Genomic DNA, 24600 nt, shown 5'->3' with positions numbered 1-24600 from the left:
ATTCTAAGCACCTTTTTTCCTTTTATCTTTGTTTCACTGCAATGCTAGATAGATGATGACTTGTGAGAAAGAATATCAAATCTATATACTAAGCTCCCTTTTTTGCTGTTTGTTTGTTTTGAGTTAGGGTCTGGCTTTGTCACCCAGGCTAGAGTACAGTGTCATGGTGATGGCTTACTGTAGCTTTGAACTCCTGGGCTAAAGAGATCCTCCCACCTCACCCATCTAAGTAGCTGGGAGTACAGGTGTACAGCACCATGCCTAGCAAATTTTTTAAGTTTTTGTAGAAATGGGGTCTTTCTATGTTGCCCAGGCTGGTCTAGATTCCCAGCCTCAAGTGATCCTCCTGCTTTATCCTCCTAAAGTGCTGGGATTACAGGCATGAGCCACTGCACCTGGCCAACTTCTAAGTTTCAGGCTTGTACTTCTAAATTCTATCTATCTTATACTTACCTAGTATTTTCCTAAGTCAAGCCCTTAAAAACTCAGTATGAGCAAAAGAAACCTTAATAGTTTTTTAGAATAACTGTATGGTAGTGCTAATCATCTGAGAAAAATTACTGGAAAACAGTACAATAGAGAGGAAAAATAGTGGATATTAAGACAGAAATGGGATCATCCTAATAAAATTTTTTAGTTGTATTTGCCCAAATTGCATTAAAGAGGATAAAAGCAGGGAATATGGAAAGAAAAAAGGAAGACATCAAGGAGGCTTTGAAAGACGACTCAGATCTAGGAACGATGTTTTCTTCAGTAAATACATGTTGAATGCATACAACAGAGGAAACGAGCAGAAAAGAGAAAGAAACAAACTCCATGATTTAAAATTTCACTGATTGTGAATTATATCATTAAAATAACTGAGAAAGGGTAGAAATAAAAATTGTAAACTTCAAATATATATGACTTATTGTTGACAAAAATTATAGTTGAAAGCTAACGCCAAAATTTCTAACTAGGGTTAATGTGAAGATTTCAAGAGAAACTTTAATAAAGAACTACATTTGCAAGTGTTTTGAGAAATCAAAGGTATAGTTTACCCATTAGCATTTGTTTAGAAAGATAAAGATCACTGAAAATTTGTATTTTAAGCTGTACATTTTCAGCATTATATCATAAATTGGAATTTTATTTATTACAAATGGAAAAAGCTTTCCAGTTATACACCAAGATTAGTTTTAATAGTTTCAAGAATTCTTGATTTGTAACCTTGAGACTATTGGTGTTGTGGAAAATTAAATATAATTACATATTGCAGGAAAAAGTGTTAATTGAAGTTTGTATTTTATATGCCTTAGGAGATTAATTTTGCTTATTAGTTTTGTGATATTTAAGCACCGCTATAAACATCACAGGTTTGGTAATAACCATTATATACTCAACCAGTATAAAATATTGAGTATTTCTGTATTAAGTTAGAATATTTAAAAGCATTTCTACTTGTGATTTCACTGGGGGTACAACACAATGTAAACTACACCCACTGCTGGAGGAGGAGCATGAAATAAAGAACTCTTGGGCAAACACTTAAAACCCACCTAAATCAATCTCTGTGTTTTCTTTTCAGTATTATCTTCCATTACTACCCATTATTATGAAAGCATTGCTAGCTGTCCTTTCCTACATGCGCTCTACATTCAAATTCACTATTACTGTATGTACTATTCCCTACACCAGCCCACACATCTGCCCTACTGGATTTATATCAAATTCAACTTTCCTCAAGAAGCCTTCTCAGTTGCTTTAATACAAATTACTAGTCTGTCTTCTGGAAAACAATTGGTGTTTGATCTCTCCTTATCTTTTAGCACCTAACACTAATAGTATAGTTATGTAAAGGAATGTGTGTGTGTACATAATAACATACTCTTTAGTATCTAAATACATCATGCATTTCCTATGATGGATAAATTACAAGCAGTATATTATTAATATCTATTTTTCCCACACATCTAATGCAGTTCAATGTTCATAGGTTCTTAATATTGTTTGAAATATTGCCTCTTTCTTTAGTCATTGAGAGCCATCTTTTTCAGAGTCAATCTCATTCTTCTAGCCCTAGCTTATTTTCATGTCATCTGAATTTTCTTGAGATATGTGAATAAAGGATACAGGGGAAGAAAATGCAGTTGAGAGATTGGTGAGTAGCAAGATAATTCACCCAGATTTTACTATATGTTGTTTGGAAGTCTAAGTTGTTTGGGTACAACAAACATAAAACTTGTTTTTATGTATTCTAGGCATATATTCTTAAATGACTAATGAACTCTGCTTCATGTGAACAACTTTTCATCTTCTGATCATTTTCAATATTTCATTACAGTTTGAAAAATATTATAGTGCTCCAGAAAATATAATGTCAACTGTTAAAATTCAGCTTTACTATAGTTGTTGGCAATACTAAATAACTTTTGTTGCTGCATGTTAGCTGCAGCTTAAATTTCAGATCATGGAGTGTTATTAATATTACATGGTTAGAATTAATTTCCAGATCAATGAATCAATGCTGTCTTAATATTCTGTGCCTTTAATTTTCATACCACATTTATTTTGTGAGTGGATTTCATAAAAGGAAGTTCTTTATGTTGCCAAGCTCATTATCTTGAGTTTTTGTCCAGAACTGAATTCCCCCTTTGTTATCAAAGGACAGAAAGAGCGCCTTATAAACTATTGAACCATGCTGATTTGATGGGCAGGCAAATTACATTAAACTGAAAAGGAGGGAATTTTCTTTGCAAATATGTAAAGATCATTTACACAAAGTAAAGAGATATTTTACTATGGGAACAACAACAAAGACAGACTCACAATGCCATAAGGTGGAAAACTGATTAACATGGAAAAATCCATTGCTACTATTATTAGAATATTAACTAATCTGAATATTTTATTTGTAAACTTGACTAGTGATAGCTGACCTTGTGTTTGGTGAAAGAAAATAAAGAACAAAGTAAATTCAGCACCTAATTCAGTAGCAGTCATCTCTCTCTACATACACACAAACATGCACACACATACACAATCTGCATTTTGGAAGAAAACTTATAATTGTTTGAAGCCACTTATTTTCTTTAAACTTGATGCTTTGGTAAGCTATCTATTATTTTCACTTGGTAATATCAGTTTTCACACTTATAAGGTGCTTAAACATTTAAAAATGTTTGTAAAAGGCTTTCACAAATACACTAGTTGATTTATAAAATAGAGACAATTTAGAGCAAATAAATGATTTAAATCTGAGAGGTTCAAAGAGACTTATATGCTCTGGTCTGTATAACTCATACATTGCAGAGTAGATATTTGAGCCTAAGCAATAGATACCATATCTTTCCGCTACGCCTATTTTACTATGTCACTAACTCTATGTGATCCTTCTAGTCGCCACTTAGTGTTTGCTAGCTCCCACATTTAGGATGTGCATATTGGGGGAGAAGAACAGAAGAAAACATGATAAATTAAATTTAAAAAGTTACATAGAGCTATGTGATGAATGTGGTCTACTTGTACGACATCATGTTCAAAAAAGAGAATATGAGTTATTTTGAAATTACAGCTGGTCTGTTTTCTTTTGCCGTAGTACTGCTCTGATTTTGGATGACATGGGTTACAATATTATGAGGATACCAGAGATAGTGGACTGTACTCATATTCAAAGTTATACTCAGTTACTACCCAGTGTAGGAGTCAGATACTCAGTCTGCAGGGAGAAAGAAAAGAAAAGAAAAGAAAAGAAAAGAAAAGAAAAGAAAAGAAAAAGAAAAGCAAGAAAGCAGAAAAGAAAGGAAAGAAAAGAAAGCAAGGCAGGCAAGGAAGGCAAGGAAGGCAAGGAAGGCAAGGAAGGCAAGGAAGGCAAGAAGGAAGGAAGGAAGGAAGGAAGGAAGGAAGGAAGGAAGGAAGGAAGGAAGGAAGGAAGGAAGGAAGGAAGAAAGAAAGAAAGAAAGAAAGAAAGAAAGAAAGAAAGAAAGAAAGAAAGAAAGAAAGAAAGAAAGAAAGAAAGAAAGAAAGAAAGAAAAAGAAAGAAAGAAAGAAAGAAAGAAAGAAAGAAAGAAAGAAAGAAAGAAAGAAAGAAAGAAAGAAAGAAAGAAAGAAAGAAAGAAAGAAAGAAAGAAAGCAAGCAAGCAAGCAAGCAAGCGGGAGGGAAGGAGGGAGGGAGGAAGAAAGGGAGAAATAGAAAGAGAGAGAAAGAGAGAAAAGAAAGAAAATGAAAGAAAGAAAGAAAGAAAAGAAAGAAAAAAAACAAAAAACAAACAAAAACAGAGCATAAAAAGTACTATGAGATAAAGCAGAGCTATAAGAATACCCCACTTAGGGCTGGGAGCTCCAGGGGTATCTTCCTGAAGAAGATACACAAATGACACCTCAAGGGAGGAAGGAAAAACCAAACACTGGCACTGGAAACAGTTTAGGATACCTGCGGTTCATTTGGTATGTTGATCTAGTACACAATTAGAGTGTGGGTTTGGTTAGAGCCACAGAGTTGGGAAAATCGAAGCCATGGACATAAGTGAGATCATTCAAATAGAACACACACTGAGAATAAAAAGGGCAAGAATGCACCTGGAAACCACAGTCTACAGGGAAGACAAGAACAGAAAGTCTGAGAAAGAGATTGTTAACAATATTTCTACAGAGTTTATGAATGACATTTTCACATAAAAACAATTTCTTGTATGTTTGAGTTTTCAAATGTAAACAAATGTACAACTCATTCATGTGTCATTGAAATTGGATAAAGAATTGCAAAAAAAGCATTGAAGCAGAAGTAACTTTCAATGTTTAATAAAGAATATATCTTATTGTGATTATATAATGATGTAATTTTTATTAAAAATGCAGTATTTATAAAGTTTAAGTGTATGATGAAAGATAACATTGAGTATATCAGTATGGCTATTCTGCTTACCCTTGACACAAATAATATTTAAATTTATGAAATACATATTATTTATACTTTTCCACTAAATGAAGTAGAACAATATAAATGAGTATAATATGTATGTTTATCCATTTAAACAGGTCAATTTTAATTATTATAAGTACTATTAAAAGCAAATTTCTGTATGGTTACCCTTAAAGGCCCTACTCAAATTTCATTCCTTTTAAAAGACTTTAGGCATTTACTAAATAGGAATTATTACCTTGACTCTCCTGAGTTTATAATTTTCCTTAGTATAAAATGAAAATATATTTAAATATGCTTTTTACACAAATAGAATTTTACTCTAATTCTGTGTTATAACTTGATTTTAATCCCTCTAGAAAATATGGTGACTATTTTTTCACGACCTCATTATTCTTCTATCCTTTTTATGAAGCAATTTCAGTGCCTATTTTCAAAATTAGAAGTTACTTTTTTCCTATAGAAAAAAATTCATTGTAAAGAGGTTAAAAATTTTAAAAAAATTAAAAATTACTATATTGATCTCTTTCGTCTTTTTTCTCTACATACACATAAAAGTTATAAGACATTTTAATCCAATTTCTAAAATTTAAATATATGCCTGCTCCTTCTTTCATGCCATATTTTTCTCCAGCATATGTTTTAATAATTCCATAGAATTTTACCATTAGAAAAAAATATTTTATAAATTTTATACAAGTATATATTTGGGCTGTTTATAACTTTCACTTGTATTACAACGACTATAAAAACAATTTTGTTTAAATATTATCAGATATTCCTAATTATTTACTTATATTAAATCACAAGATACAGAATTGCTGTAGGGGAGGGATTGTTAAGATTTTTGATAAGTAGACCAAATACTTATTACGTTTCTTGTATCGATTTTATAGCATTTCTCCCACTAGTGTTGATGAGTTTATCTTCTTTACTATTCTTTGAAACTGTGGAAGACAGATTCCATGTGAATTACAGATAAGTTATGTGTAGGCTTATCATTTAGTTCTTATAGTGTATAAAAATCATTTAAAAAATGAGCTGTATAATATGTATTTTTCATTCTCTAAACGGTTATTCTATTCAGTTTGCCAAAGTTTCATATTAATGTCTCTACATGATGGGATGAATATATTCTGGCTATGGATTTCTGAAGGCACAGACTCGGACAGAATCATAACTGGAATTGGAGACAGAGTTCTTACTTCTTGTAATTTTAAGACTGGGAATCAAGGAGTCTTTTGAGTTATTGGATTATCTGCTTGCACTTATTGCCACTCCAGAAATGACAAAATCTGAGGTCCTGAAGGGTTACTCGCCCACAGGTGATTATCATTAAGGTGGCACTGGACAATGTGCCAGTTGAAATGCTTAATGATAACTCTGGTTTCCTACTCTTGATCACTACTAGAAACAGCTTTCACTCTTATAAAGTTTCAGCATTTATTCTACTTCTAGCTCAGGTATTTTGATCCTCAGTTCAGAAAGAAATTCATTCATAGTTACCTATTCTACAACTTGAAATTAGGTGGATTAAAAAGTATATGCATTGACTTAAAGACACTATTGAATTTTAAAATTATTATCTTTTAAAGAAATGCAGTGTTTTTGTATTTTGAAAGAGTTAAAGGGTTGAGGGAGTTACATCATTAATTCTGTAGATAAAAGTCTGAAAAACACGTATCTTGTGTCATGGAAAACTAGCAAACCCAGTCATACTGAACTCACCTGGAGCCAAAGCCCATCGCTTCCCTCGGTGCCAACATGCTGTCAGTCAGACACCTCTAACTGGAATATCACGGGCCAGGAACTGCTTGCCTTTTATTTCTACCTGGAACAAAATATAGTGTCAGTCATTTCTTCACGTTCCTTGAAGCACAATAAGATATTCATTATGTTATCTTTTCCTGTCACATTAGACACTCATTTATCAGAATGCTCAACACAAAGGAAAGCAGCATAAACTTTTCACCTCTATAATTTACACCTGAGTGATTAATATAGCACCTGTATAAGTCAAAGGGACCATCTATATTTCATCTTTTATAAAGTGTTCCTTATAAAAGGTTATTTATTACTTGAGCGCAATCATTCCTATCCATTTGGTTTAAGTAATTGATGTGTTAATTTAGGAAGCCATTTTCTATATAATGTCCTTAGAAACTGTAAATCAAAATACATTTTAAACTCCAGAGAGAAGCTGATGTTGAAAATAATTCATTTTCTGAGTTCCTCTTTTTTTAACCATGAAAAGGAACTCAGTAGGAAACAGAATGTAATAATGCAATTGCATTAGTTTTATGCCTATGCTGTTTTATATTTCTCAACTTGAGAAACACTGATAAAGAACACTGATGGTTTTTCAAATGCACCAGAGTGTTGCTACTATGGAAATAGACAGTTTGACCTCATGATAAAGATGATAGGCTTGACAAAAACCATAGAGCAGGGCTCCTGTATGAATGGAATGTGCCAGGTAGGGTCTTTTACTGCCCAAAAATAGAGCTACTGACCTTTAGTATTTTAGCCTTGCTCTAGTTTGGTAGACAATTGGGTGGTTGTAAGGAACTCTAAAAATGCAAGAGATGCAGCAACTGTTGCAATCTTCTTGTGGTTTGTGCAGTCTTTGATTTGCCTATTCTGCCTACCCAAGATTTGGAGTTTGTTGCTGAACTGAATTCATGAAGATCCTGCAGTTTGCTGACCTCCTTTTTGATGCTCACTGATTATCTGAATCTTCAAAACCAGGATTGACCAGGTCAATAAAACCTATTTCTTGATCTACCTGCCAGAGTACCCAATTGCCTCTTGTTGTACCTACTTGGCATTAATTGCTTGTTTGGATCATCACCTGATGCCTGGTAACACCCTCTGCAAATGCATCATGTGACTCCCTGTATTTTAATAAATGCACTGAAATCTGTCTTCTGGTGTCAAGCTTGGAACCACTTATTTGTCTCATCTTGCTATTACTCATTTAGCTGAAGAGTTTTTTCTATGCAGTGTGATGTGAAGGGCTCAAGAAAGTCCCACCAGTATTGCTTTATGTAACTCAAACCTTAAAAGCAAATATTGTTTTCTACTTGTAGCCCTTTTTAATCTCAGATCATTCTGGAATCCACTTAATCGCCTTCATTTCTTCTGCTACTGCCACAATAAACTTTCATCAGTTCTCACTTAGATAATAACTTCTGAATATGGATCTTGTGCCAGCTGAAAACAGATGGCACTTTCAAATTAGGGTAACTTGAATAGAGCTTAATAAGGAATCCATTTATAAAATGCAGGCTGTGTGTGGGGAAACTACAAGGAAGGTATGATGGCGATGATACCACCTCTAGACTTGCAGTGATGAGGGGAGGGAGCAGTTACTGACATCTAGAAGTCACATATGTGGAGAGGGCCTCTTGGAGAAGAGCAATGATCTTTGTTTGGGAGTCACAGGTAGTTTAAGATGGCAGCACAGATGGAAGTCTGAGAAGAAACCCCTCTCGTTGTCTCCCTTACCTCTGGTTTCTTGACTAGATTACCTATGGGGCAAACCTCACTGGAAGCCTGAGTGCTTTGGAGCCTGTCAATGAACTCCATCAGGCTAGTTACCAGGGTAAGGGATTAGGATGAAAAAGACATAGAGTGACTCTAAAGGAAAAATAGAAGAGATCCAGCTAACACTCTTATGCATACTTAAGAGAATGGGGTTTGAAATTAGAGTTGAGTCCTACCTCTACCTAGATGTATAATTCTAGACAGATAACTTTTATAAATCTTGGTATCATTATCTGTACAATAGAGATAATAATACATTCTGCAGAGTTTTGTTAGATTAAATGGCATAACATACCTAGAGGCTATAATATTAACAAAAGTGGCAGTAGCTCTCCTGTTGAAATACAAAACTAAATCAACAGACACATATAATGCTCCAATCATGCTGAGCTCTTCACCACTTGTTCTAATTGGTCATCTATTTTCAAACTTCTGCACTTTCATAAGGGTTGTTCCTTCCACTCAAGAATGATTTCTCTTCCTACTTCTCAACCCTGGTTTGCCTAGAAAACTCTTACTCATATTTTACAATCTATGAGATATGATCTGAAGGCTTTCTCCAGCTTTTTAATCAAGAAAAGGTGACCATTCCCTTTTTGTTCTTCCACGGCACACAGCACTCAACAAATCACCTAGAGCTGGGGGGTGGACGATATTTTCGCTTCCCTGGGCCACACCTGAAAAAGAGTTGTCTTGGCCCACACATAAGATACCCTAACACTAACGATAGCCGATGAGCAAAACAAAGAATTCCGAAAAAATCTCATGTTTTCTCATGTTTTAATAAAGTTTGTGAATTTGTGTTGGGCTACCTTCAAAGCCGTCCTGGGCCACATGCTGCCTGTGGGCCATGGGATGGACAAGCTTGATTTAGATCATGCCTGGCTTCCTATATGACTGTGAGGGAAGGGAAAAGCTATGTCTGACAGATTTGTATGCTCAAAAGGTGGTTCACAGCTAGGTTCTTAGTATTCAATAAACATAAAGTGAATGAAGAAATGTATCTTTTTGTTTTAGACAGTCTCGCTCTGATGCCCAGGCTGAAGGGCAGTGGCATGATCTCGGCTCACTGCAATCTCTACTTCCCGGGTTCAAGTGATTCTCCTGCCTAACCCTCCCGAGTAGCTGGGATTACAGGCACCCAGCACCACGCCTGGCAAATTTTTGTATTTTTCGTAGAGATGGAGTTTTGCCGTATTGGCCAGGCTGGTCTTGAACTCCTGACCTCAAGTGATCCGCCTGCCTCAGCCTCCCAAACTGCTAGGATTACTGGCGTGAGCCACTGCGCCCAGCCAAATGTGTGTATCTATGATCAGTTTGTCACAATGTAAGGAAAGGGTTCAGAAACTTCAAGCCTCTTTTCCCAACGGACAGATCAGCCTGTGACAACTGGTGCACGGTGGAGAGTAGAACAACTCTGAAGAGGTCCCAAAGGAAACTCCAGTCACTTTTGTAACTTTTCTCTGGGAAGCCTTGCTGGAAAATTCATGTCATTCATTCTAAGGTTGCCAAAAGCACTAAAATTAACTGATTTTCAGAAGAAAAATCAGTAGTCACTAGTTAACTATGACAACAAATACTTCTTTGTATATCTCATGTATTTGAAAGATTTAAAACAAAGAGTTGAACCCCCAACATTTTCTGAATGCCCAGCCAAAAGTTCTACCCCATCAATTGTTAAAACATTTATTCTGTTTTGTGACTAAGTAATGAATTCCTGAGTCATGAATCTAAGCCACAGGAGATAGTGCACAGGACAAAATATTACTCTCACACTTGCCTCCATCCTCCCCATTTCCCACCCTCACCAAAACCACGTTGATTGGCATCTGTGTGTCCTTGCAAAATTTCCCTCTGGAAATACAAATGAGTAGGACCATACATATATTCTTATTCTCTACCTTCTTAAAAAAATTGAATGATTTACCAATATTATGGGCCTTGCTTTTTTCACTTAAAGGTAGGGGGGTATTATATCAGTAAATAAAAAGCGTCTTTGTTATTTTCAGCTTCATGTTTTTCTATTTTTCTGATATACCATAATTTAACCAGCACTCTCCCAAAAACGATTTTAAAAACCCCTTTACCTATTAAGAGTTTATAATAAGTTACTATTTATGCATCAATTTGTATATAAGATACACATCTGTAGAATATATTTCTATAAGTATGTGTAGGAAGGTCAAAGGGCAAATGAATCTGTAACATCAGATATAGTGCCCGATATCCTTCCTTCAGAATCAAACCAATTTGTACTTCCACCAACAATCTACAAGATTGCTTGGGTGGGCCGACTTCTAGAATTTTGCAAATCTTACAGGTGAAAAGTTTTATATTAATGCTATTTTAATTAGCATTTTAAAAATTGTAAGGCAGTTTGAGCATGTTTTCCTAATATTTAAAGTCATTTGTGTATATTTTTCTGTGAAATTTCTGTTAATAGCTTTGCCATTTTTTATCCAAGTTGCAATTTATAACATTCTTTATTATCCTATGCATTTTCAAAATGAATGAAAGCCATTAACTACATCAGCAAAACATTGCTCTGAGGTTTTTTTTTTTTTTTTTTTTTTTAAAGCTTTTGTCCCAAGCTTTTCTTACAATCTCATATATGGAACCTGAAAATCACAAAGAGGTGCCACAGTGCCCTCTGGTGGCATTTTGCTCCTTTGCATCTTCCCTGCACTAACTCTTGGGGCAAAAGCTGAAGGTGGGTGTAGCTTGATGTCAGTCTTACTTAGGCTGTTAGCCTACCCAAGTCTCCTTGGTCCTGAGACAATATGGTAGCACAATCATACTCAAAATGAAGAAATAGTAGATCTGTTTTAACCCTTGATTAACCAGGTTAGTACCTGGAACTTGTTAGATATCCTAATAGGCAAGATTTATCTCCTTCCTAGTTGTTATAAAAGGCGGAGATGGCCTTGGAATATTTTGTCAGAGGGCTGCAGTGGAGGTTTGTTCTAGGCAGTCAGGCTCTGTTTCATTTTTCCCTGTGCAGCAGTCAGAATAAAAGGGCTATCACCACTCTCTGGAATTAGGTATTCAAAATATCACAATGTCAGATAGGAAGTTTGAAATTTATTCATTCATTCTCAAAATATTTGGAATACTATGTGTAGTATTCTAAGTATTAGTCAATTGTGTTATTGAACAAATATGACAACAATTACTGTCTTCATGGAGTATATCTTCTAGTTGGAGGAGACAATGAACAGCAAACATGTAATTAAGCAAATAATATGCTATATTAGAAGATATTAGAAGCTGTGGGCTTGTGGCTGTTGGATGGGGACATTTTAATTTAAAATTAAAAAGGGTAGTCTTTTCAAGAAAGCAACGTCTGAATAAGAATTTGAAGGAGGCACAGAAGCTAATTGTGCAGTTCTCTAGAAGAAGAGCCTTCTAGGAAATGGGAACAGCCGCCTTAAGCCCACAGCATGCTTGCTAAGTACAGTAGACAACTGAAAAATCCCTTTTCAGGATTAAAGGATTCTTTCTTTCCAAGCTGCTGGGAGTGCTGCTGGACTGCTAGCGCTAGCTCTCATCCCAATCTGCAAATTGCCCTAAGCTGTCCATGCTCCTTCACCAATATCTCACTAAAAGATAGTCTGAGCCCAACGACTGGTAGATATAGAGGAGAAAGGCCTAGCCTGTTAGCCACAAGACAGAAAAGCTTCCTGTGATGTTGGCTGAAGCCTCTGTTGAGATTGCATTGTAGTTCATCATTCCTGTTTGCCCATTCTTGCTTTGTTCCCTTCTCTTTCACAGATATCATTCACTGCAAAACTCCTTAACAACCTATACTAGATATCTACTTATACTAATCTGTCTCAGTCCACCTATTTGAGGAACAGTAAGGTGTCCAGTGTGCAGGTGACAACTTGATACAACATTTACTCAGTATTTCCACAAACATTTTTTGAGTATCTGCTACATGCTAGCACTAAGACTGGCACTTAAAATACAGGAGTACAAATAAAATGCACATACTTCTTAATCCATATGAAGCTTTAATTATAGTAGAGAGTACAAAAATTAAATAAGGTTAATAAACTACATGATATAATACAGCAATAAGTGCTAAGGAGAAAAGACAGCAGAAGGACGTAAGACATACCTGGGAAGAAATTGTGATTTTTTAATATGGGAATGAGGTAAATTCTTACTAAGGCAATATTTGAGTGAAGACCTGAAGGAAAAAAGGGAGTCAGGCATGCGTATAACTGGGCGAAGAGTATTCCAAGAATAGGCCACATGAAGAGCAAAGTCTAAGAAGAGAGCGTACATAGATTGCTTAAAAACAGCAATAAATCTTTTTTTTTTTTTTTTTGCAATGGATTGAATATGAGAAAGACACAGAGGAGAGGAGGTCAGGGTAATGAGGAGATACATCATCTAAATTTGAGTAGGTTATTTTAGAAACTGGAGACATTAGTTTTTACTTCAAATGAAATGGAAAGCCAGTGGGATATTTTTGAGTAGAAAGTAGATAAGATCCTGTTTGGCCAAATGTAGAGATGAGACTGAAGGAGGTTAAAATGAGAGGTCGGGAGCAGTGGCTCAGGCCTGTAATCCCAGCACTTTGGGAGGCCGAGACGGGTGGATCACGAGGTCAGGAGATCGAGACCATCCTGGCCTACACGGTGAAACCCCGTCTCTACTAAAAAATACAAAAAAATCTAGCCGGGCGAGGTGGCAGGCGCCTGTAGTCCCAGCTACTCAGGAGGCTGAGGCAGGAGAATGGGGTGAATCCGGGAGGCGGAGCTTGCAGTGAGCTGAGATCCGGTCACTACACTCCAACCTGGGCGACACAGCGAGACTCCGTCTCAAAAAAAAAAAAAAAAGAGAAGCAGAAAAACAATAAAAAGGGCTACTGTAAAAGTCTAGAAAAGAGATGAATATGACCAGAGAAGTAGTAGTGGAGAGGTGGTGAGAGGTAGCTACAATATGGGTATGTTTGAAGGTAAAAAGAATTTGTGAGCAGATTTGATGTGGTATGTTACAAGAAATTGATCAAGTATAACTACAGTTTTGGTTCTGTGTAAGAGGTTACCATTTTTCAGTTTAAGTCGATTACCAAGGTAGTGGCTTGGATGGGATTATTAGGAGATCCATGTGGAAGTGTTAATTGTAAGAGGCCCATTAGGCATTTGAATAAAACTAATAGGGAGGTAAATAAATCTGAGATTAAGGGAAAAATAGAACTGGAAGCATAAATTTGAAAGTGATCAGGATATAGGTAGTATTATAAGCATTGAGATCACATGAGGTCACCAAAGGGTGATGAAAAGAAAAGAGTTAAAAGACTAAAGCCTTGGGTAGTCAAAAGACTAAAGCCTTGGGTAGTCCAACCTTTAGATACCAGTGACATGAAGATAAAAATCAAGAAAAAGTAAAATGGAACTGTTAACAAAATATGTAGGAAGTCAGAGAGTGGGGTCCCAGAAGCCAACCAAAAACAGTGGTTCGAAAAGAAGTGTTCTACTGTGTCCACGGTGGCAGTTAAGTAATGCAAGTTGAAGACTGGGAAGTGTACATTGCATTTGCAAAATAGAGCTCATGGGTGACCATGACAAGGTGTGTTCTAGTAAAATTGGAGGAGGATGCTAGATTGTAATCAAGATAATTTAACAGGGGAGAAATTAGAGTATCTACATATATTATTTTCACACATAAATGGAATACTTCTTAAAGTCAACCAGATTGATGTTGAAAAGCAAATCTTAAAACAGTTCCAAAATTTGAAATCCAATAGACCATGTTCTCTGACCATAATAAAAATAAGTTAAAAATCAGAAACAAAGAGCGCACACACACACAAAATAAATCTATACAGATGTGAACTTTTCTTAAAAAGATGGTAATTTACATTTGTAAATAACCAAATAACAATTATTGTAAAATTTAAAATGATACAAATTAAATGATATAAAAACTACTATATGTTAGAACTTGAGGAAACCTTTTGGATGCTTTCCCACTTGTCATCCTTCACTTTCCCACTTGTCATCCTTCACTTTCCCTAGCTGGATACTGGTTACAGAGGAGTATTTAAATCTGCCATGCATACTAAATCATTATCTTGCACCTTCTAAGATAATAAGGCTTTGTGCTTTTCTTCGTCACTAGATTGCAAGCAGCTTACACACAAGCAATTATACATCTTGCTCATTCCCAGCACTTGGCAAAATACCTAGAAAATAGGTGGTAATCAATACTTACTTATTTAATGAATAGGTAAAAATGTGTGGACAATTAACCATGTTACAATAAGTATAATTGAGAGATGCACAAAGCACTATATATGGCTGAAAATATCTAGCTTAGTGGGTGGCATGCAAGAGGTTATATGTTAAATTGTGTCAAATTAATTTAAAAAATAAACTCCCTCTTCAAAGTAGCTGTAAAATAAACTTACAGAAAGAGTACAGTTCCCAAAAGGGATCCACTTCTGAGGCTGCTTATCAGTTCCCAAATAGCTGCTTATCAGTTCCCAAAAGGGATCCACTTCTGAGGCTGACTGTGACTTTTTGCCTGGATCTTACCGAGGCACACTCTTGTTACAAAGGGAAGCATCTTCTTTCCTTTTTGCAGGTCTCCAGACCACTGCTCCTCCAACCCTCCTGCATCAACACTGGCTTCTGGGAGAACAGCTTGATCAGAGGAAAAACTGGGAACTATCTTATGCAATACAGAGACCCTCTAATGCAGTAACAGACATCTAAGCTCTAAAGGCACAAATGTTATTTTACTTCAACCCATGCCTAAAAGATCAAGGGATTTTAACAATAAAATTAAAGCAAAAACTCAAGTAGTTCCATTGAAACTTAAAATTTGCTTTAATTGAAGTGCAACATTATGTGAAGCAGAACTATGAATATGTGCTGACACATTATCATTTTTATAATGCAAATGACAAAATGAATAACAATTATATATATTAAAATCTTGATTTTGGAAGCCATGCATAAAGTTCTATTTGCTTGTGAAGATCAGAAAATGCCTTAGAAAAATGAGATTTTTATCGCAAGAACCCCAAAATACCACAAAAGAAATGATCTTTTTATAAAAAATAACTTGGAAGAACTGAAAAGTTGACACGTCCCTTGATCATGTATTCCTACATGTACAGGAGGCATATTCAGTACAATGAGCAGTTCAACTATACAGATATTCTCTCATTTAGTTTTCAGTAAGGTACTTTGGAACATAACGGTAAATTTTAGGTATCCAGATTCTTTTCTAGTTATACTTAACATGTGCTCTGGAGATAAAATAAAAAATACCATGGCATGTAGGTAGTAAAAGGTCAAGTCAGATTTTAGTTCTGATTCTTGGTTCAAAGGACTAAAATACTTGAAGTTAGCACTGTTTTGAGTAGTTCATCTTTCAAGAGACTTTTTTTCCTGTAACATGTATGAACCTAAAAAAAAATCATAAAGAGATTCAAGTAATGGTGCCTACTAAGATTATTTTGTTAAATCAGCCACCCCTGACAGTGACACGTATCTATTTTTAGATAGAACGAATCAAGAAAGACAGGCTTATAGGGAACAGGTCAGTAGGGAACTTCATTTGTCTAGAAGTCATCTATGAGTTTCCTTGTTGCAGGAATATCCCACTAGCAAGATTTTTTTTCTTGATTTTATGAAGAAGGGAGATAGATGAAGAAGAAAGGTAAAAATGAAGACAGAGGAAAAAGGAGAAAGTTCAGAACATGAAGAATAGTCAAGATTTTTGTTGTTGATTATAAAATGTGTTACTATTTGTTCGCCTTATGGGGTCTGCTCATCCTTCAGGACCCTATTCAAGGTCATCTTCCTTGTGAATATGAGGCTATCCTCTCTAAAGCACAGTTTTTTTTCTATTACTATACTTATGAACTGCACTGCCATTCTCTATCAACACGACTTTCACTGTATCTCAATTTTTTAAAAATATGACTATCTTCCCTCAATAGATTGGGATATTCCAGGAAGGGATGTGTATTCCTTATTGCTGCCACTCTTTTCTCCCAAAATCTGGCATCACCCTACCCATTCCCAATATCAAACAACATGTCTGAAAAATAATAAGTCTTACAGAATGTTTGGCGAATAAATGGCAGGTGATGAACATTTTTAAAATGTAAGACATAAAGGATAATAAAAGTAAAATGTAGAGATACACTGAAAGTTGAATAGCTGCACACTTTTAGCCTCAACTCTTTGGTGATTGGTTTATGTATCTGATGACACAATATTCTACAAAACCTTTTTTCCCAAAGGTAAAATGTTAAGGGTAAGTATGCAATATTTAGCCAAAGCTGTAAGAAGTGTATTCACTTAATTTCTGTAATCCAATGGCAGTAACTCTAGGAGCATTGTTAAAAAGATAAAAGAAAGGAGAGTTATTAGTCTAACCCAAGAAATAGGTAGTATTATATTAGATTTGATCTCAACAGAAGGTTTAAGGGCAAAAAAGATGGAGTAGAGACAAATTTTATGACAATAAAAAGATAATTGCAAAGAACAAGATATGGAAGTCATAAATTTTAAGAACTATTTGAAATATAAATAAAACAGTTAACAGAGTTATCTAAATAAATTAATATTACAGTGCAACGAGAAACACTATCTGATGCAATGTCAGGATGGGTGGGGGGCCTAAGATTTCTGTGGTGAAGGGTGAAGAATACAAGAAAACAAGATGTAGAACAAAAATTGTAAGAATTGTTTATATGTCTCAAAATCAGAGAAAGTTCAAACATAAGGGGAAGATATGGAAGCGATGATTTTGTTATGCTTAATTATCTCCATGATCTGTAGAAAATATTCACTTAAAAAGTGTTTCATTAATATTTATGAGTTTCTCATTTTTCATATTTTTGGCAAAATGGTAGCCATTTTCTAAACACTTTCCAGAGATTTTAAAAATTGAGACCAAAGCAATGCATTTTATATACCAAGGCTTCCTAACTTTTAAAACATTATAAGACTTAAAAAATTACCTCCCATTAACACCTTAATTATTTGATGAAATCCACATTCTGTGATTTTTTTTTATTTTTAAATTTAGTTGATTTCTACCAATTAGCAACAACTTACTGATTGGGATAATCACTCCTGTTTTCCTTCCTCAATCTTCATGTGGACATTTCTTCTTTGCAACAGCTCTAGTTGAGAGTTGATATATTTTCCCAGGGATAATGCTACTCACATACCAAAGGGAAAAATCATACGACCTAGGTTAAGCCAAATCACTACATCCAGGCTCCCAGTCCTACTAAGGGGTAGGCATATTCTGAATCTCTATGCCTTCATTGGAAACTCTGGCAAAAAAACACTTTTATTCTTGATGAATGGGAAGCAAGTATGTAGCCTCAGGTCATGTCTTGTCTTCAGATCAGGTGTGACATTGACTTTAGACTGAAGCCAACATTCTGAAGAACAAGTAGAGATCAAAAAAAGGAAATTGAATCTTTGATGATCCCAAATGAGTTCTTGAATCATGGCTCTTCTGAAGCCAGTATTAGCATAAAATTTGTTTGTAGGGTCAATAAATTTCCCTTTTTGTGTAAGTCAGTGTGAAATTGATTTTTGTCTCTGTAACCAAACGATTTCCTTAAGTGTGACTCTTAAGATCAAGTCTCTCAGTTATCCTTAACGTATCATCATAGCCCAGCCCATAGATATCAGATACACTTCCTGTGTCACTTCAGGTTTCCCTGGCCTTGCTTTTTGTCCCAGCTGTCACTGTTACGGCAACCTTTGTGTGAACTGTGGCTGACTTTATGCTGACCTAACCTGAAAATGATTTGTTTTAAACCTGTGCTACACAACTCTCATCTCTCTGGGACTTCCATGTGACATCCAGATGGGGATGCTGTGAAATCGTGTTTAGACAGAACATATGCGCAATGTAGAATTGTGGGGAGTTCGTCTCCCAAGAGGCACAACTTTGACAAACGAGCTAGGGAAGCTGGTGGAGAAATTTCTCCCTTTTCTTTCTTCGGACCAACTGTCTTAAGACCTAGTTTATTTGGCTTTTAAGAAGAAAGTAGAAGATCAAACTATCTTTTGTATCCCTGAATCAATAATGCATTTTCTTATTCTTTTCCCCACATTTCCTTCCCTCACTCCTATTACATGGGAGTATGGTCTCAAATAACAGTAGTAGCACATAATTTCTGTTCTGATTTCTGGGAAAACTAGGTTACAGCATTTGAAATGAGGCATAGCAGCAGAAAGCTGACTCTAAGAATAGAATTTTGGGGTTGGATTACTCACTGGCATGAAAGTAACAAGAGATTCCATTTCTGGTGGTAGCTGAGGTGGTGATAACCCATGGCATGTAAATGCGTCATAAGTACTAGGAATTTTCACCTCAGGTTAGTTAGAATAAAATGTAGGAGGAAGGTGAAATATGTATATGTAGCCCTTTAACGTTTCAGGGACAATAGAACTATAATGAGGTCTAGCTTCTATTAACTGAATTAGAAGCTTTGAGGAAAAAAAAAAGTGATAATCTTGGGGCATCCATCTCCAATCTAAGGCAAGCTATAAAAGCCTAAGGGCCTCTGTGGCAATGTTTGAAGGTATTCTTATCTCCTATAATTAAAAGGCCAGCTGTGTTAAAAATTAGACTTAGGTTTTAATCATGAATGTGGTAGAACTGTAAACATCATCTAGCCTTAATAAATTTCCGACAAAGCTATGGCTCTTACTGAAAAAACAAAACGTGAGAAATCAAGTCCCAGGGAGGGACATTTGAGTGGATGAGCATAAGAATTTTGAACCCCTAAATTCTTCTGAATCCTCCTGGCTGTCAAAAGCAGAACGCTCCAGTGTTTTTGAGAAAAGTTTCTCCTCCCCTTGCCTGGAGGGCGTACAGGGATATATCTGACATAGATTTCTTACAAGTTAATGGCATTTTCCTCAACATCCCTTCCTACAGCCCCTCTATGCCTTCAGGCCAATAACCAGGGTGAGGTTTCAGTATAGTTTGATTGGGGAAGTATAATTCTGCATCAGGAGGAAACAGATTATACACCACAGGAAATGTAGTGCCTAGCCAGTATTTATAGCATGAAACAAGATTAAATATGTAGCAGTCAATTTAGTTTATTGGACTAAGGTCGGGGAGCAATGTAAGGACTAGTGTGAAGAGAATTTATTGATACCCAGCATTTACTCATGATCTTAATTGAGTATGTGGGTAAGAACACCTGGCCCTGGCCCAAATATGTATGTTGGAATCTCTCCTTGAACTTTGCTCAAAATTATGGCCTACAGGAAATGAAGGAAAGATGCTGGAACATTTTTGGCAAAGTATTGAGGAGGGACAGAGGCTGAGGATGGTAGTAAAATTAGAATGGATTTACCAGATAAGATCTGAGAACTCACCACCTCAAAGGTATGTGCCTAGGAGATTTACCAGATAAGATCTGAGAACTCACCACCTCAAAGTTATGTGTCTTTCACATTGGTGAAAGGAGAAATGGTAACTTTGAAGAGCTCAAATGTGGCTGTGTTCTTTAGTCCTGGTTAAAGGTGGGAGATTATTGGGCTCTGTAGTGGAATTCTAGCATGTAAGAAACCAGGTGATGGCACTTAAAAAGAAGGTGGATATAAGAGATGTAAATTTTAAATGCTCAGCAGTACATAGTGTCTTGACCCACAGGCATTTTTGGCAACAACTGGAAAATAGTGTTCCTAGGAGCAAGATATAGATACAACAAACAAGGATGTTGTTCAATTACAAAATTGGTGGAAAATAGAATGATGGTAAGCAGAAGGCCAGCATCATTCATTGCAATGGAAGATTGTTTCTCACTCATTTTGACCATCAAGTTAGTTCACAGAATTCAGAGTACAATGATTGAACGGAAGGCTGGTTTTACTGAGAAAGACCAACACTATTAACAATATATATAATAAATATTCTCCCTTCCCTAAAGAGTCCTTGCACCATTTTGCCTGGATAACTATTCACTGGGGAAAGGTGAATGCCCAGAAATTTAAAAGACGTTTAGAACTAGGGTTTAAACACTGAAGTAGTACCTGTAATACTGTCAGGAACCCCCAGTTAGAGCAAGGGCTATGGAGACCAGGAGATAAATTTATTCCAAATCCATTGCACAGTGTTTCTGATACGTTCATTTATCTGGCAGCTATTTCCCTTAAAAATGCAAATATTTCTTAAATGCCTATATAGGAATGATATAACTGGCAAGTAGAAGAGCCTTCATATTGGTTCTCAAACCTGTGGGTTAAGGGACATTGTGGTAGCCAGAAAAAATCCTATGCAAGAATGAATTTAGGAAGAACTGCAGAAATTAGTACCAACATCAAAGACTTGAAAAATGCAAAGGTGGTGACCCACATCATATATCCATTAGATTTACCTATTTTGTTCATGTAAAACCAAATTGGAGGATTAATTCTGTGTGTCAACTTTCCTGGGTCATGGTGTGCAGATATGTGGTCTACATTATCCTGGATATTTCTGCAGCAATATCTTTGGATGAGATTGACGTTTAAATCAGTAAAATTTGTGTATGCAGACTGCCCTCCATGATGTGAATGGGCCTCATCTAATCAGTTATAGGCATGAACAGAACAAAAGACTGACCTCACCTGAGCAAAAGGGATAAAAAGACTACATACTGGTACAGCGTATACCACTCAGTGACAGGTGTACTAAAATCTCAGAATTCAACACTATGGAATTCAACCATGTAACCAAAAATTACTTATGCTCCAAAAGCTATTGAAATTAAAAAAAAAATTAAAATAGAGGGAATTGCAGAAGGCCTTAAGACTTGCATTGCAACATCAACTCTTTTTTATGTCTCAAACCTAATGACCTTGTCACTTGAACCTCAGATTTTAGACTTCATTATCATGGAACCCAATTCTTTAAAATGTGTGTGTGTGTGTGCGCGCGCGCGTGTGCACGTGCGCGCAAATGCGCATACAGACACACACACACACACACACACACACATACACACACACACTTTTGGTTGTTTCTCTGGAGAATTCTAACGTAATGATAAGCTACCATAACATTAAACATTTCATGCAGGATCTGGTATTTGTACTGGAGCAAATTAACAGTCTGTGATATTGGTTTACGTGACTTACGCTCACTGAGATCCCATCAGTTCCATGTTTATTGTAACCACTGCTGAAGCAACCAATTTTAAACATATTTTAGCTAGTTTCTGCAGGTACCATCTGGCAATGCTTTATGTCATGCTCATGCTACATAGATCACTCTTCCCACCATAGGGTTTTATTGACACATGCCATATGATGCCCAGAAGAAATTGTTTGGCATACACACACTCAATGTTGCAATCAGCCTTTGCAGCTGCTTTTGGTGTAAATGGAGGATTTCCTTGCTGTGTTTTTTAAAATTATATTTTTCCATCCATTTGCTACCTTGAAGGACTCTAGGTTTACAGGGGACTTGATTGAAAGATCAAGCTGGGCGCAGTGTCTCACGCTGGTAATCCCAGCACTCTGGGAGGCCATGGCAGGTGGATCACTGAGGTCAGAAGTTTGAGATCAGCAGGGCCAACATGGTGAAACCCTGTCTCTACTAAAAATATAAAAAGTAGCTGGGCATGGTGGTGTGCACCTGTAATCCCAGCTACTCGGGAGGCTGATGGACAAGAATGACTTGAATCTGGGAGGAGGCTGCAGTGAGCTGAGATTGTGCCACTGCACTCCAGCCTGGGTGACAGAGTGAGACTCTGTCTCAAAAAAAAAAAAATAGATAATTGTCCTATAAACAGCCTTACTGAAAAACCTGTCTATTTAGAGAGGCATGCAATATAATTGTATCATTTTTCTATTAAGTATATTTATTCTAAAAAGTACTAACTTTAAACATGTTGTTTTAACATTATGAAAATACCTTATATGAGAACTACTACTAAGAACATTACTTATAAAATATATAATCAGACAATAAATTTTTCATAGTTTAAAACAATATAAAATAATGCAGAAATAGAAAATCTGTCATTTTTGAGAGTGCAATATGAAATCCATGAATATTTATTAACTAGTTTTTTAGAATACTACAATATGTACATAATGAACATCTTTATACATAAAAAATAAATAATAATCCTCCCTCCCATCTGAAACACACAGTTCCTATTTTTTCCATAGCAATTTCTGTGTATATCCCAGCAATATTATTTGTGCATAGAAACATAGATTGATAAAGTAATAGATACAAGTAACTATATATACACAATATAAGTAGACTTTTCCTTCAAATGGCTATATTGATTAGCTAGAAAAATATTACAAAGGAATAAGATCAATTTGCATCTAATTCAGAATGAGATTCTGGAACAAACAAAACTCAGATTTAAGATTAAACCTCTATTAAGATAAAGATACCATTTCAGCTCACTTTATAAATAATTGAAATAATTGTGCAAGAAATGTTAAAGGCTTCCCACTAAAAAATAAAGAGTACAGGTCAAACTAAATGCTAAAGAGCTTGCATTTTAGCGAAGCAAAGAAGATGATGATGGAGAGGCAATCTACTCCCATCACATAGTAGGCATAGAAAGCCTAACAGCGATACAGTCAGGTCCTCTTAAGTAAGCACTGTCAGCAAACAAAGGAAATTATCTCCAGTATAACACTGGAAAGGCAGCATGAAATTGATAAAGAACAAATGAATAATGAATGAATGAGTGAATGATTACTAAATGGTGGAAGTGTAAAATGACTATCATCCTAAAAGGAACCACAAGAACATAAAACAGTAAAGGATATGTATGTATTTAAGCTATATTCTTAAATAGTTAAGTTTTTACTTTCTCTTTGTGATTCTTTATCATTTTATGAATCTTAAAATAAAACACTGTCTTCTTACCTTTTGCTATATGTCAATTTGGTATATAACTTTACATTGGCCACAACATTGAACTCTGGATATTTAGGTTCTTAAGAAAATAATCATATTACTCTGAAATAACAAAGATTTTCCAAAACAATGTAACTACATGTTCCTGAAACAGTATCAGAAGGACTACTCAATATAGAGTAATTAAGTCATTTTTAAGTTATAACTGGAGGGCTGGGGAGGGACTAAAGTCTTATACTCTAATTATTTGATGAAGGCCACTTTTATTTGCAAATGTACCAACACATTAACTGTTGATCACATGTTAAATGCAAGCTCTTTTTAAAAAAAATTCTAGATTTTGCTCATATTTTAGAAATGTCCAATCTAATATATGGTCTTCGATTCATCATAAATATAACACATAGTCCTTTGGAGAGGTATTTTTCTTCCCATCCAATTATGTTACTTTTTGTTCTTTATGGGGAAAGGATGTAAAAGAAATTGAGGTGAAGTTTACCTCAGCCCTGATTAAAGTCAAACTTAAAAAAAATTCTACTAAATTTCTGAAAGTGTTATGAGACAAAAGTAGTATAGTGATTTAATTGAGGCTGAGTCAAATGATCAGAAATTTTTTATTTTTGCATGAACCTAAAAGTTTAAAATAGTCATAAATAAGCACTACTTGAATTCAGAAATCCAGTTCATTGTTTTTAATATGTGCTTGTGGGTTTTCAAAATCAGTGGATTATCTTTCAAGTGGAGAGAAACCCATAATATTAAAAAGAGTCAAAATTAATACAGAAGATACATGTGTTTTATTATGTGGTTTATCATTTTGTCACACATTTAATCTTGTATTAAATACTTACTCTTCACAAATAGTTATTTCAGGTAATTAAGGTGGGACATACGTGAATGAGACAAGGGAATGGCTCATAGAAGTTGGTTACCTAAGAGACAGATCAATGTATTAGTATTAATAAATCACAAGTTAGAGAGCAATAAGATTTTGTTTTCTAGCACTGAAGAATCTAAATAACTGAATCTTCTCCACATCACTAAAATAGCACATAAAACTTATGAATAAATTGTAATCAATATTAAGTTTAAATACATATTAGATTTAAAAAGTGGATATTTATGTTATTACTGCCCATAGATGGTAGCAAAAGAAATCAGTGTCCGAAACTAGCTAAGGGTCAGAACGTTAACAAGAAAAAGCATTGGGCTCAAGTTAAGTTGAAATTTGGAGTTGAGAACTCCATATATAGTTGAAGCTCATGGAGAATATA

At 35.4% G+C, this 24600-nt stretch overlaps 1 protein-coding gene across 35 annotated transcripts in view; it reads right to left on the bottom strand.

The window, feature by feature from the left end:
- The window catches only part of PTPRD (protein tyrosine phosphatase receptor type D), a 2337809-nt gene that overhangs the window by 1647134 nt on the left and 666075 nt on the right, over positions 1-24600 (bottom strand). For all 35 annotated transcript variants that reach the window (XM_050761934.1, XM_050761936.1, XM_050761930.1 and 32 more), the window contains exon 4: positions 6629-6731. The gene's annotated coding sequence lies outside the window, so the exon portion shown is untranslated. The remainder of the gene's footprint in view (positions 1-6628; positions 6732-24600) is intronic.

This window comes from Macaca thibetana, chromosome 15, assembly GCF_024542745.1.
Source record: "Macaca thibetana thibetana isolate TM-01 chromosome 15, ASM2454274v1, whole genome shotgun sequence".
Taxonomy (NCBI): domain Eukaryota; kingdom Metazoa; phylum Chordata; class Mammalia; order Primates; family Cercopithecidae; genus Macaca; species Macaca thibetana.
This window is presented reverse-complemented; position numbering and strand designations above follow the sequence as displayed.